Source organism: Antechinus flavipes, chromosome 3 (genome assembly GCF_016432865.1).
Source record: "Antechinus flavipes isolate AdamAnt ecotype Samford, QLD, Australia chromosome 3, AdamAnt_v2, whole genome shotgun sequence".
NCBI lineage: Eukaryota > Metazoa > Chordata > Mammalia > Dasyuromorphia > Dasyuridae > Antechinus > Antechinus flavipes.
Window position 1 is genome coordinate 607,348,377 of NC_067400.1, and position 13,550 is coordinate 607,361,926.

General features: G+C 38.2%; 2 protein-coding genes across 5 annotated transcripts in view; one reads left to right on the forward strand and one right to left on the reverse strand.

Annotated features, from left to right (window-relative positions):
• The window catches only part of LOC127555970 (tumor necrosis factor receptor superfamily member 14-like), a 659,215-nt gene that overhangs the window by 500,071 nt on the left and 145,594 nt on the right, over positions 1 to 13,550 (forward strand). Inside the window, exons 3-4 of the transcript XR_007952323.1 lie at positions 6,663 to 6,818; positions 11,775 to 11,865. The gene's annotated coding sequence lies outside the window, so the exon portion shown is untranslated. Of the gene's footprint in view, positions 1 to 6,662; positions 6,819 to 11,774 lie in introns of the transcript that reaches the window.
• The window catches only part of PRXL2B (peroxiredoxin like 2B), a 235,211-nt gene that overhangs the window by 65,591 nt on the left and 156,070 nt on the right, over positions 1 to 13,550 (reverse strand). The gene's annotated exons all lie outside the window — the stretch shown is intronic.

Here is a 13,550-nt window from a genome sequence, read left to right on the forward strand (position 1 = left end):
CATTCACCCCATCCTAGGATTAGAGGTGCTTACATTAATGCATCTTATTTAAAAAAAAAAAAAAAAAGAATTGCCAAATTAGAAAGAATCTCACCATAGAAATTTACTATGGAAACAGAGAACACTGACATTCATCTTCAGGACACTGAAAGAAAAAGAGCTTCTTCTGCCCCAAAGAATAACTTGCAATGTCTCACTACCCAGAGAGAATTTATAGAACACAAGAAATAACAAAACAGATTCTAAAGAATTCTTTTTTTTTTTTTTTTAGTATATATGCTGCCAAAACAAGCACCTCCTTTATTTATTTTTAGATATTGACCCATCTCATTCTAATCAGATCTGTGCCTTCTGTCTATCTATACTCCTTCTAACAGCACAAATACTGAGAAACTTCTGAGTTACAAATATCATCATGCCATTAAGGAATTTTGTAAGTAGTTTAACCTTATTTGGTCCTTTAAAATGACCATTTCCTATTTACTTTTATGTGTCTTTCTTGACATGTTATGTTCTTTCATGTCTTACTTGAAAATCATTTTTTTTTTCTTTTTAGCTCTGATCTTTTTGCCAGGAATGCTAAAAAGTCCCCCTTTTCATTCAATATCCATTTTTCCCTCTGAATAATTATACTCAGTTTTTCTGGTAAATGATTCTTGGTTGTAATCCTAGCACTTTTGTCCTCCAAAATATCTTATTTAATATAGGAGGTGCTAAATTTCGTGTTATCCTAATTGTAGCCCTGGCAGCTTACAATATTTTCTCCTTGACCTTGGAGATCTGGAATGTTACCATATATTCTGTATTATTTTATTTTGTTTTTTTTTTTTTTCTTGTTACACATGCATGAATCTTGTTGGGAGAGAAAAATCAGAACAAAAGGGAAAAACCATGAGAGAGGAAAAAAAAAAAAAACAGAAAAAAGAAGGGAACATAGCATGTATTGATTTATATTCAGTCTCCATAGTTCTGTATACAGATGGTTCTGCTTGTTTCACTCAGCATCAGTTCATGTAAATCTTTTCAGGCCTTTCTAAAATCAGCTTGTTCATCACTTTTTATAGAACAGTAATATTCCATTATCTTCATATACTACAACTTATTCAGCCATTCCTCAGTTGTTGGGCATCTCCTCATTTTCCAGTTCCTTGCTACCACAAAAAGAACTGTTACACATATTTTTGCATATGTGGAATCATTTTCCCTTCTTTATGATTTCTTTCCTTGAGATACAGACGCAGTAATGGAACTGCTGGATCAAAGGATATGCACAGTTTGATAGCCCTTTCGACATTGTTCCAAATTTCTCTCCAGACTGGTTGGGTCATTTCTACCATAATATTTTGGGAATTGTCATTTTGCATCTGTTTCAAAAGGGGGTTTCTGTCCATTTTTATTTTATCTCCAGTTCTAGAATATCAGGAATGTTTTCCCTGATAATTCTTGAAAGATGATATTTACTCATTTTATTCTCTCAGCAGCCATACAATGCAGGCCCTATTGTCCTCTCCATTATTTCATTATGAGTCAGACAGAAATTATGGAACTTCCCTGTGGTTACACAACAAATATCAAGGACTGGATTTGAACTCAGGTCTTCATGAATCCAAGTCTGGTGTTCTATCTACTGCAACCATCTAGCTGTGTTATTATCTGACTTAATTCTCACACTTTCCTATTCCAGTCAAATTGGCCACCTGGTTGTTTTGGACATTGATACCAATCCCAAATCTCTGCATTTTTTGCATTATCAGAGGTCCTTTTTGTTTGGAATACTCCCCATAACTCTTATGTTATTCCTAAATCCATTCAATGTGTAACTCAGACACCACCTTCTCCATAAGGCCTTTTTCTACCCCCCCCCTTAAAAATTATTTATTTTTAACATTAAATTCTGATTTCCAAATTCTTTTCCTCTCTCAGCCCTGCCCCCATCCCATGAGATGGTATGCAATATGGACTTATTTACATATGTGAAGTCATACAAAATATTCCTATATTAGTCTGTCCCGTCCAGCAGGACCTCGTAATTCGTGGGGTGTCAAGGAAACGACTAAGACCTGCAAGAGAAACAGGCGAGAAGGAGGAGGGAGAATACATTGCGATGGAAAAAAGTCTCATTGAAAAAAGGAGCTTAGTTATATATGGTTTGACGCCTTCGTTTTCTGGGTGGGGGGTTGCAACATAAAGAGAAGAATGTCAGACCACAGGTGTGGCTGACATCCTGGGGCATACTCGGGTTATCTAGTTCCTGGGCGGAAATGGCCAATTTCCTGGGGCACACTCATTATCTTGTCTCAGGAATTTAGGACGATTGTTTGTTCTCAATGTTTTAGCTAACCGTATCAGAGTTTATGCACAGGTTGTCACGTTCTTCTTGGCTCTTTGTTTCCTGTCTCCAACATTAGTCATGTTGAAAAAAAGAAGAAAGTGAAAAATACTATTTTTTATTTTGCATTCAGAATTCATCTGATTTTCTTTCTTTGGGCATGTGCGTTTCTCGTTCCTCCTCCTCCCTTTCTTTGTCTGTTCTCTCTCTGCCTCTGCATGTGTGTGCATGTCTGTCTTTCTCTGTGTCTGTCTCTGTATGTCTTCAAGATCCCTTTCAGTTTTGACAATCTGGGTTGAAATTGAATGATGGATGTGCACCCTTCCTAGTTTTCATAATAAACCATTCTAAGTTTCATAGGAAGCCTTGGGAGCTTCCTGAACCTTGTCTAGGGTGTTCATGTGGTGTTATCAAGGGGAAATGAGAGTGGACAGCAGTGGCTTCTGCAAGGAAGTATCCTGTGCTTGTTTTTAATGCTAACTCTTTGTTATCTTTAGGTTACAAACTAAATGGGACATGTAACATAAAGGACGGCACCTTCTGTATATCTTGTGATCCTGGGACCTACACCACACACAAGCATGTCCTGAAGAAATGTCTCCTATGTAAAGTCTGTGACTCTGGTAAGAAGTTCTTCAGGGGCCTTAAGGTCAACTAGCACCCTGGATCTAACCCAGAGTTTGTCCTGCAGTGGGTGCTGTAGCTTCCCTGTGAAAGGGAGAGCTAGGTTCAGAGGAAGTCAAAAATCTTGGATTTACCAGACAAGATGGAATAGGAGGGATGTCTATAGCCCAGTGAGCAGGAACTAGACCAGGAAAAGAGCCAGTGAGAATGCTTTGCTAGCAGTTGGGAGAGCTGAGTTCCAGCCCAGGTTTTTCCTTCTATGGCCTCGGACAGGTCATGTCCACTCTTTGGACAGCAGTTTGCCCATCTCCACCATGAGGGGCTTGGATTATTTCCTAAGGTTCTAGAGCATGCTATTTCTTTTTTTTTTTTAATAAAGCTTTTTATTTTCAAAACATATGCACTGATAATTTTTCAACATTGACCTGTACATAGTCTTGTGTTCCAACTTTTCTCCCCTCCTTCCCCCAACCCCTTCCCCTAGATGGCAAACAATTCAATATATGTTATACATATTAAATCCAAAATATGTAAACATAGTTATGCAATTATCTTGCTGCATAAGAAAAATCAGATCAAAAAGGAAATAAAATGAGTAAGAAAACAAAATGCAAGCGAACAACAACAAAAAGAGTGAGAATGCTATGTTGGGAACCACCCTCAGTTCTCATAGTCCTCTCTTTGGGGGCAGATGGCTCTCTTCATACAAGATCATTGGAACTGGCATCAATCATCTCATTATTGGAAAGAGTCACATTCATCAGAACTGATAGTCATATATTATTCATGTTGCCATGTACAATGATTTCTTGGTTTTTAGAGCATGGCATTTCACAATTAGGAAACATCAGGTAGTTTATTCACAATCTCACACAATCTTAGAACATCCAAATTGGAAGGAACCTCAGAAAAGAGTGCTTAAAATGTCTAGGATTCTGAAGAGGCTAATCAGCAGAGCTGGTCTTCAGGAAAGAGGCTGCTCTAGGTCATAGAGCCAGAGAGCTCCCTCTCCACACTCCCCTGCCTCATCTCCTTAAATATGCAAATCTACACTTTCCTGACCCTTAGCCATAGGAGGAGAAGGATTATCTCTAGAACTGTGTTTCCTCCTGATGGCCCAAAACTTCTCCCTGTAACTCACAGCTGGGTTCATCTTCCTACCAGTGTTCTAGTATTTCAAATTACTTTCTCCATCTCTTCTGATCATTGCCTTGTTGTCTTCCAGGGAGATATTATGTTAAGGAATTAATTCATATTAGACTGTGAATCACTGCTAATATTGCCCTGTCTCAGAGTTTTGAATGAATTTTTAAAGATGGATTTTCACCCATAGTAATAGGAAGATGCTTTTCAAGAACAAAGGACATCTCCTCTTCTTGGTCCTACACCATTTTAACCTTGAATCCCAGGTGGGTCAGTGCTATATCAGGTTGGAGAAGGGCATATGTATCCTTATGGGTGTGTGGGAGTTGGGGAGGGGGTTGGATAGAAAGAGGGCAGGGGAATGCTAAGTGGTGGAGCAGGTCTTTTTGCTCTCTCACCCACTTTAGCTCTGAGTATTCTGAAATTTGGATTTCTGTATTTGAACAGACTGTTCTGCATAACTGGGAAATCATCTTAAACATGTTAAAACTCTTGACAATATAAAGTACTGGGGACTCTCCTGGTTCTTTTTGCTCTCCTATTTCTCTTTTTTTGCTTCTCCCATGATCTAGGATTACTCACCTGCTTCCCGCAGAATATCTCCACTCCTTAGCCCATATGGAAGGGATTAATAGGTAACAGACCCAGAGCTGAAAAAGACCAAAGAGGTCATTTCATCTAGGACCCTCATTTTACTGAAGAAACTGAACCTAGGGAAGTTGGGACCTGACCAAAGTCGCAAAGCAGTAAATAGCAAAGCCAGGATTTGACCTCAGGTCCCATAATGGCAAGTTAACTCCTTGCTCAGAGCTTTTCTTCTTTCCTTCCTCCTTTCTCAGGCACATCCCTTTTTAGAGTTTGAAAAGGTTTTCACCCCCAATATTGCCACCAGGCGATGCATAGAGAAGAGTCCTAGATTAGAAGTTAAAGATGCTGGGTTCAAAACAGCTCTTCCATTTATTATCTGTATGATTTTGGGCAAGGTTAATAAACATCCAATGAACACACACATGTGTTAAGCCTTGGGCTAAGTGCTGGGGATACCAAGAAAGACCTTAGAACATAATGGGGTACACACCATGCCAGCACGTGGTACAAAAATGGAATAGGCAGGATGATGAATTAGAATTTGTCTTAGAAGGAAGGCACTAGCATTGAGGGAAATAAGGAAAAAGTAATTTACCTCTCTGGGCTTCCATTTGCTCATCTTTAAAATGGGAGGGTTCAATGTAATGACAAGTCAGGTTCCATCAGGCTCTAAATGTCTTCTCTCTGCATTTGGCTGGGAGGTTTGGGCTCTGGTAGCTGCTGGTTCAGTGTATAGAAGGCTGGGTCTGTAGTCAGCAAGACTTGAGTTTAAATGTGACCTTAGACACTTCTAATTTTGTAACCTTGGGTACCACTTGCCCTTAGTCTGCCTCAAGTGTTAAATGGGAGGACAGTAGCAGCATCTACCTCTCAGGGTTGTTATATAGCACAGTGTCTGGTACATTGAGGGAAAAGCACTAAATAAGTGCTTCTTCCCGTCCCCTTTCCCCTCACTTCCTAATACCTTTCAATGACTCTGTGTGACCTTGAGAAAGTCCTTTTCCCAACTGGACCTCAATGGCTGCATCTAAACAGTGGAAATTTTCCTGGAGGGTCTGTTAGACTTGCCTGAGATTATGATGAACCCAGGTGGTTTGGTACAGTTGAGCATCCAACCCAGAGACATGAATCTGTAGAAATGGAGCCAGCCTCCTGCTCACAGAAAGGTACATCACTGGTCCCAAATGTCTTCAGCCCGTCACCCTGTCACTAACCACAGAAATTCCATCCTTTTTCAGTTCTCTTATGGACTTACAAGGACCTATAAAGCTTGTGGATTTCACCTTTTCTGGTATTTCCTGAATATGCCCCCTTTCTCTTCTCTGACACAGCAGACCCTCTTCACCTCACACCTAGAATGTTGCAATAAATGCTGTGAGGGTGTCTGCCTGTCTCTAGTCTCTCCCCACTCCAATCTATCCTCCATTCAATTACCAAAATGATTTTCCTAAGGCACAGGTCCAAACATGTCACCATCTAACTCAGTAAACTTCAATGGCTCCCTCTCATCTCTAGGAGCAAAACAGAAATTTTTAAAGCCCTTTATAACCTAGCCACTTACTACCTTTACAACCTATTGCACCTTATACCCTCACCTATTTCACACACACTCTGTGATCCAGGGACAATGGACTCTGTGGTCTTCCCAGCTGGGAATTTTTCCTCATGGTTGTATATACGTTCACCTCCACCCTCTGTCTTTCTTATCTTCCTTAAAATCCCAGCTAAAAGTCCATCTTTGCAACAGATCAATCTCCTTCCTTTTTAAGTTTAGGGTCTTTCCTCTTATGATCATCTTCAATTTTTCCTGTGTGGATCTTGTTTCTACAGACTTGATTGAGTGTATTGGCCTGTGATCTCCTTGAAAGCAGGGATTATCTTTTACCTTTCTTTTTAATGTGTGCTTGGAACATAGTAGATCATTAATAAGTGGTAAATGACTGACCTGATATCTTCTTCCTTTTGTTCTTTCTTTCAGAGCTTGGTTTGGTGACCAGAAGGGAATGTTCATCTACCTCCAACATGGTGTGTGGCTGTTCTCCAGGTTATTTTTGCACTGATATGAAAGATGATGACTGTGAGCTGTGTGTGCCTCATCGAGTTTGCAGCCCTGGCCAATATGTGAAATCTAGAGGTGAGCCTGCTCTGTCACTATCCATCCAGGGACCCAGGACTATTGTGGCAGCCTGAGAAATTCCCTGCCTTTCCTCAGTTCTGGCTGCCTTCCTGGAACCAGGAGTACAATGGGATGATGCTTGGATCTGATGTGATAGGATTAGGGATCAAAACTAAGCTTTGTACCTACTGTTCATGTGATGCTGAGTTTCCTTGACTTCTCTGGTCCTCTGTTTTCTTATCTATAGAAAAGGGGGATAATACAGGGGATAGAAGACCTCTAAGGTCTCTGAGGTTTGACTAGGCAGTCAAAGAAAGCACATTCATTTACTTACCATGTCCAAAGAGCATATATGTCTCCTTCAGCACCTTGTGTCCATCACTTCTTCGTTAGGAGATGAGTAGCATGTTTCAGTATGAGTTCTTTAGAATTGTAGCTGGTTACTCCATTGATTTGAGTTCTTAAATCTCTCTGACTTGGTTGTCTTTTACAAAGTTGTTGCTACTGTGTAAGTTGTTCCCGTGGTTCTGCTCACTTCTCTCTGTATCATACAAGTTTTCCCATTTTTCACAGAACTCATCCACTTTATCATTTCTTATGTTGCAATAGTATTCCTTTAAATTCATGTATCAGAATTTATTTAACCATTCCCTGACTGGTGGACACATCTTCAGTTTCCAATACTTTACAGAAAAAAATATATATAGGCTATAAATATTTGTGGATATATTGGCCCTTTTATTCTTTCTCTGAACTCTTTGGGAATATAAGATCAGAAGTAGTGTCAGTGAGTCAAAAGGGTTGCACAGCTTAGTAACTTTGGGAGAGGTAGTTCCAAATTGTTTTTTAAAATATCCAGACCAAATCACAGCTCCACCAAGAGTACATCAATATGTCTGTTTTTTTTTTCACAGCCCCTCCATCATTTGCTATTTTCCTTTTTTGTCTTCCATGTCAAACTGATAGGTATAAGATGAAACCTCAGAGTTACTTTAATTTGTATTCCTCTAATTATTAAAGATTTAGAGCATTTCAAAAACATGGCTATTGATAATTTAGATTTCTTCTTTTGAAAACGGCTATCATTTGGAAAATGGCTCTTATTCTTATACATTTGAACGTATACTATAGATAATGCAGATAATATATATAGATACATTATATATATGCATATACATTCATATATGCATGTATATATAATGTATGATGTAGATCTATATATAAATTAAAAATAAGACTTTTATCAGAAAAATTTGCTGCAAAATTTTTCCATGCTCTCTTCCCCAGCTACCTGTTTCCCCTCTGATTTTGTTTTTTTTAATTAAAATTTTATTGAAAGACCATTTTCATACAATATCTTTCATAGTCCTTTTAAAAAATGCATTTGATGTGCTATTCTCCAATTGATAAATGGTCAAAGAATATGGACAGAATTTTCAGATGAAGAAACTAAAACCATTTCTAATCACATGAAAAAAGGTGCTCTAAATCACTACTGATCAGAGAAATCCATATCAAAACAACTATAAGATATCACTACACACCTCTCAGATTGGCTAAGTTGACAGGAAATGATAATGAAGAATTTGGAAGGGACGTGGGAAAATTAGGACACTAATACATTGTTGGTGGAATTGTGAACTGATTAAACCATTCTGAAGAGCAATTTGGAACGATGCTCAAAAAGTTATCAAGCTATGCATATCCTTTGATCCAGCAGTTTTTCTACTAGAGCTATATGGCAAAGAGATTTTAAAGAAGGGAAAGGAACCACATATGCAAAAATGTTTGTGGCAAGAAAGTAAGTAGCAACTGAGTGGATGCCCCTCAGCTGGGCAATAGCTGAATAAGATACAATATATGAATGTTATGGAACATTATTGTTCTATAAGAAATGATCATCAGGATGATTTTAGAGAGGCCTGGGGAGAATAAATGAATTGAGCAGGAGATTATTGCACATGGTAACAACAAGATTATACAATGATGAATTCTGACTGATGTGGCTTTTTCCAACAATGAGATGGTTGAGGCCAGTTCCAATGACCTTGTGATGAATAGAACCATCTACACCCAGAGAGAAGACTGTGGGAACTGAGTGTAGATCACATCATAATATTCTCACTCTTTTTGTTGTTGTTCGCTTGCATTTTGTTTCTTATTCATTTTCTTTCCTTTTTGATCTGATTTTTCTTGTGCAGTAAGACAATTGTATAAATATGTTTATATATATTGGATTTAACATATATTTTAATATGTATGACATATATTGGATTGCTTGCCATCTAGGGGAGGGGGTAGGGAAAAGGAAGAGAAAATTTGTAACACAAGGCTATACACGGGTTAATGTTGAAAAATTATTCATGCATATGTTTTGAAAATTAAAAAGGAAAATGTTATGCTTTACATATTAATTCCTTCAAGTAGAAAAGATGAAATATACCTTTATAAATATATTATTGCATTTGAGCATATCATAATTTCTCACTTCAGCACTTAAAAACAAATTACAACATAGTCTTTAAAACTTGACATTTCCATATACAATATGAATTAGTACTTAAAGACTTGGTTGGATGTCTCAGACTTCACCAAAAACTCAAACCCTAATAAAAAGAAGCAGAAAAGGAATGTATTCTGCAAGTCAATTTAGTGTCTACTGCTAGGAATAGTTTTGGCAACTGTTTATTCATAATACTTCAGAAGCAAAATATCCTATCCTATAGTGGTTCATAAAATCCATACTTTCACACACACACACATTACGTAGCAACCAAGTTATTGTTTACGTGAGTTGAAGACATGATTTATGAAAATTTAATACTCCCTAACTGTAATCTAACATATATATAGGACAATCTCCAACCTTTCTGAAAACATACTGTAATGCCGAGGAAACTAAATAAGACAGAGGTTAGAGATGAATTCGATAGTTTATTAAATGGAGAAAGGTACTGAGATCAGATGGGTCTTAGTCCCAGAGCTGGACCCCATCTCAAAGAATCCAGCCCTGAGTACTCAGACGACAAGCTTTTTTATAGTATAACAAGAACAGTGACATAATGAGGGAGGTACCTAGGTGGGGATAACCTAATGGTGGGGGAGGCCCCTAGGATGACACAATGGAGGGAGGTTACTGATATTCTAATGACATCTAAAATGGATAAACCTTTATCCTGTCAAACATTAAGAAGGAATGTCTATAACCTAAAGATATAAAATAATATAATAATTTTATAATAATAAAATAATAGAAAACCTTCATCTCATCAACCATTTAAGAGGGAATGATTATAGCCTGGGGTTTTGGGGCAGAGCACTTAAGGTAGACCTTTATCTCTTCAAACATTAAGAAGGAAAGGTTATAACATGAGGCAGAATAACTAAATAGGACAATTGGAGAAACTGGGTCAGGACATTAAAAGAAACTAGGTCAGGACATTAAAAGGGAACTTTGGTACAACAATACTACATATAATTAAATTTCATTAAGAACTAAAATACATAGGCAAGTTTCCTTTCATCTTCCCCTCTAATTTTAGCTGCATTGGTTCTATTTGTGCAAAATCCTTTAAATGTTATACAATAAACACAAACCATTTTATCTTCTTTGATCATCCCTCTTTGTTGTTTGGCTATAAATACTTTGCCTATCCATAGAACTGATTGGCAATTTCCTTACTGCTCCATTTATTGGTTTATGATACACCCCTGGGTTCCTGAAGATGATCCACAAAGAGTTCAATTTCCAGCAAATAATACTTAGTTGGAGGCTTCTAAATTAGGACCAAGGGTCTGGCTTTCTGGAGGTCAGCCTAATTAAGTACAGAGGAACTCAGTCCTTTAGTGGTTTCAAAGGATGGATGTTTGAGATACAACTCTAAAAGGCCATCTGATTAAATTGAAGGCAATGACAATCTGCATTTGTGCAGAGAGGAAGCAAGCCGCCCAAATTGAAGATCTTTCAAATATTGATGGAGTAATCTGTGTGGCCAAGTAAGCCACTTATTTGATCTTTGAGGTCTCAGTTTTCTCTTCTGTCAAATGAGACTGTTGGACCCCATAATCTCTAAGGTCCCATCTTCCTCTAAAGCCAGGGTCCTCTAAGTAGGCAAAATAATTTGTACCCTTACAGATAGTTAAATAGCAATAAGTAAACAAACATGGATTATGTACCAGATTTACACATGTTATCTGGAATGTAGATACTATCATTATTCCCCCTTTTATAGTAGCAAAAACAGGTAAACAGAGGTCAAGTGACTTGCCCAGGTTGAGCTAAAATCTTCTTGATTCCAAGCTCAGTTCTCTATCCACTGAGACACTTCAATAAGGACTCAATCCTTAATCTCCAGCTTCTGTGAAGAAGTGGGGGCAGGGAGGGTTATGGGTATGGAATACTACAAATAATGTTATGGTTTTTTGATTTGCTGCTTAGTTTGTGGAACTTTTTTTTTCTTTTTAAAGATTATATATTATAAGTGATGACTCATTACATAAGATAAGGTCATCAGAGGCATGGTGGAATCAGCCAGAACTCTTCTTCCAAGAGCTGATTGTTAAATTTTCAGTGTGAGCATAATGAAACAGGATAAATTGGAGCTTAATTTATTATTTTGTTAATTGTTTAGTTTTGAAAAAGTGATGGTGAAATTTTTAGTAATGTTGGCTAAACATAAAAGACATTAAAATGTGCCATTTTAATTTAATTTTTTTTGGCTTTAAAGAGTCGGTTATTAAACAAAAGAAATGTTGAGCAATATAGATGATACAAAAACAAAATAAATTTTTAAAAAATAATAATTTTTTCCTCAGGTTGGGGGGAATGTTTCATAGAATTGTTCTCAATACTCTTTGTTCTGACACAGAGCTTCCAGGGAAAGGACTGACCAATCCAGGGATGCTGTTCTAACAGATATGTTTTGTTCTTATTACTATGCTGAGCATCACATATCCCATGCCCTTCTCTTTCAGGCACAGAAAGAAACAATACCATCTGTGAAAAGTGCCAGGCGGGGACATTTTCTACGAATGGGACCCTGGACCGATGCTTGCCATGGACCAAGTAGGTATAGCATGTTCTCTGGGACTTGGTGGTCTTGTTCATTTATAATAATTTGGACAAAAATTGTGAACTTAATGAACTCCAAATAAAGTAAAAGTTTCCATACACAGAATAGAACAGAAAATAAAAATCAAAAATGTCCTTGGGTGTGGGCAGGTAAGTAACAACTGGATCTCTGGGAAAGAAATATACACTGGACACACTTTTAAGTTTATTCTGCATCATCAGCATTTTCTTAAGTCTAGTCATGCAACAAAATAACAAATCAAGCCCTAATTGGTAGGATTTGCCCATTTCTGAGGCATGTGTGCTCACCCTGAAAATTTAACGATTGGCTTAGGGTTCATACTGATTCCTCCAAATTTATAGGACACTATGAACCTCTCTTCTATGCAGCTTGCATGTACTTCTAGGCTTAGAAGAAATTCAACATGTAGTTTTCAATGCTGTTTTGCTTGTCTATACTTCTTTCGTGTCTTCCTTCTCTTGGATAGCCTCCATTGTTAAGTTTTTCCCCCTTAAACTGAATTATAATCTGCTTCTCTTACATTCTCTCCAGCATTCTGGATCTACCCTCTGGGGCCAAGATGAGTGAGTTTGCTTCTCTCTCTCTCTCTCTCAGTACTTGACACAACCTTTTGGCCTCTCCAGGACATCCTTTTGTAGCTCCTCCCATGCGGTTTGGTGCCCTGGCTGCCCCAGTACCATGGAAAGGGCTTTGGAATCTAGAGAATCTGGATTCCAATGGCATGGATGCTCCCCACCTGTGGTGGGCCAGTGAGATGTTATTTTAAAAGTGCTGGCCCATGGGAGATGCTACATAAATACTAGCTATTGTTATCAGTTGTTTGAACTTTCTATGGCTGTTTTGCCTCATCTATAAGGGAGGGACCCTAGCAAAGGACCCCTGACATCACTTCCAGCTCAGAATCTATGAGCCTACAGCGCCCTCTTGTGGAAGCTCTTCAACTATCCAAGGAACTTGAACTCTTCCTTTGTAAGCTGACTAATAACTGTACTGGTGATGTCTCATGGCCATATACATGGCCATGAGACAGTATCACAGGATTTCCTTCATTCTACAGCCACAATGTAGTCTAAAGCTGAACTGCCATGGCTAATTTTCCAATTGCATTGCCGAGTCACAAGGTGTGCTCAAGGTGCTCCTGCTCCAAGATATTTTCAGATGGATTGTTACCTAGTCCCATTTAGTCCTTCCCAGGATAGTGATATGGTAGAGTGGAAAGGGCAATGACTCTGCAGCCCGAAGAATTGGATTCAGATCCTGCCTTTGATATTTGTTTCCCCTGTGATGAGGAATAAATTCCTTTGGTTCTTTGCACATCCGTTTCCTCATCCTTATAATTAGAGGACTGAAGTAGGTGGCATCTGGTTCCTTGCTATAATAATGATAATAATAATAATGATGATGATCATGACCATGTTGATGATAATGATGATGGTGATGATGATGAATGGATAAACTGGTGGCACAGTGGATAGAATGTCATGTATGGAGTCCTCAGTTTAAATCTGACACTTGCTAGCTGTGTGATCCTGGCAAATTGCTTCATCCTGCTTGCCTCAGTTTCCTCATCTATAAAATTATTTGGAGAAGGCAAACCACTCCATCTTTTCTGCCAAGTAAACCATAAACAGGATCTCAAAAAGTTGGACAGGATGGA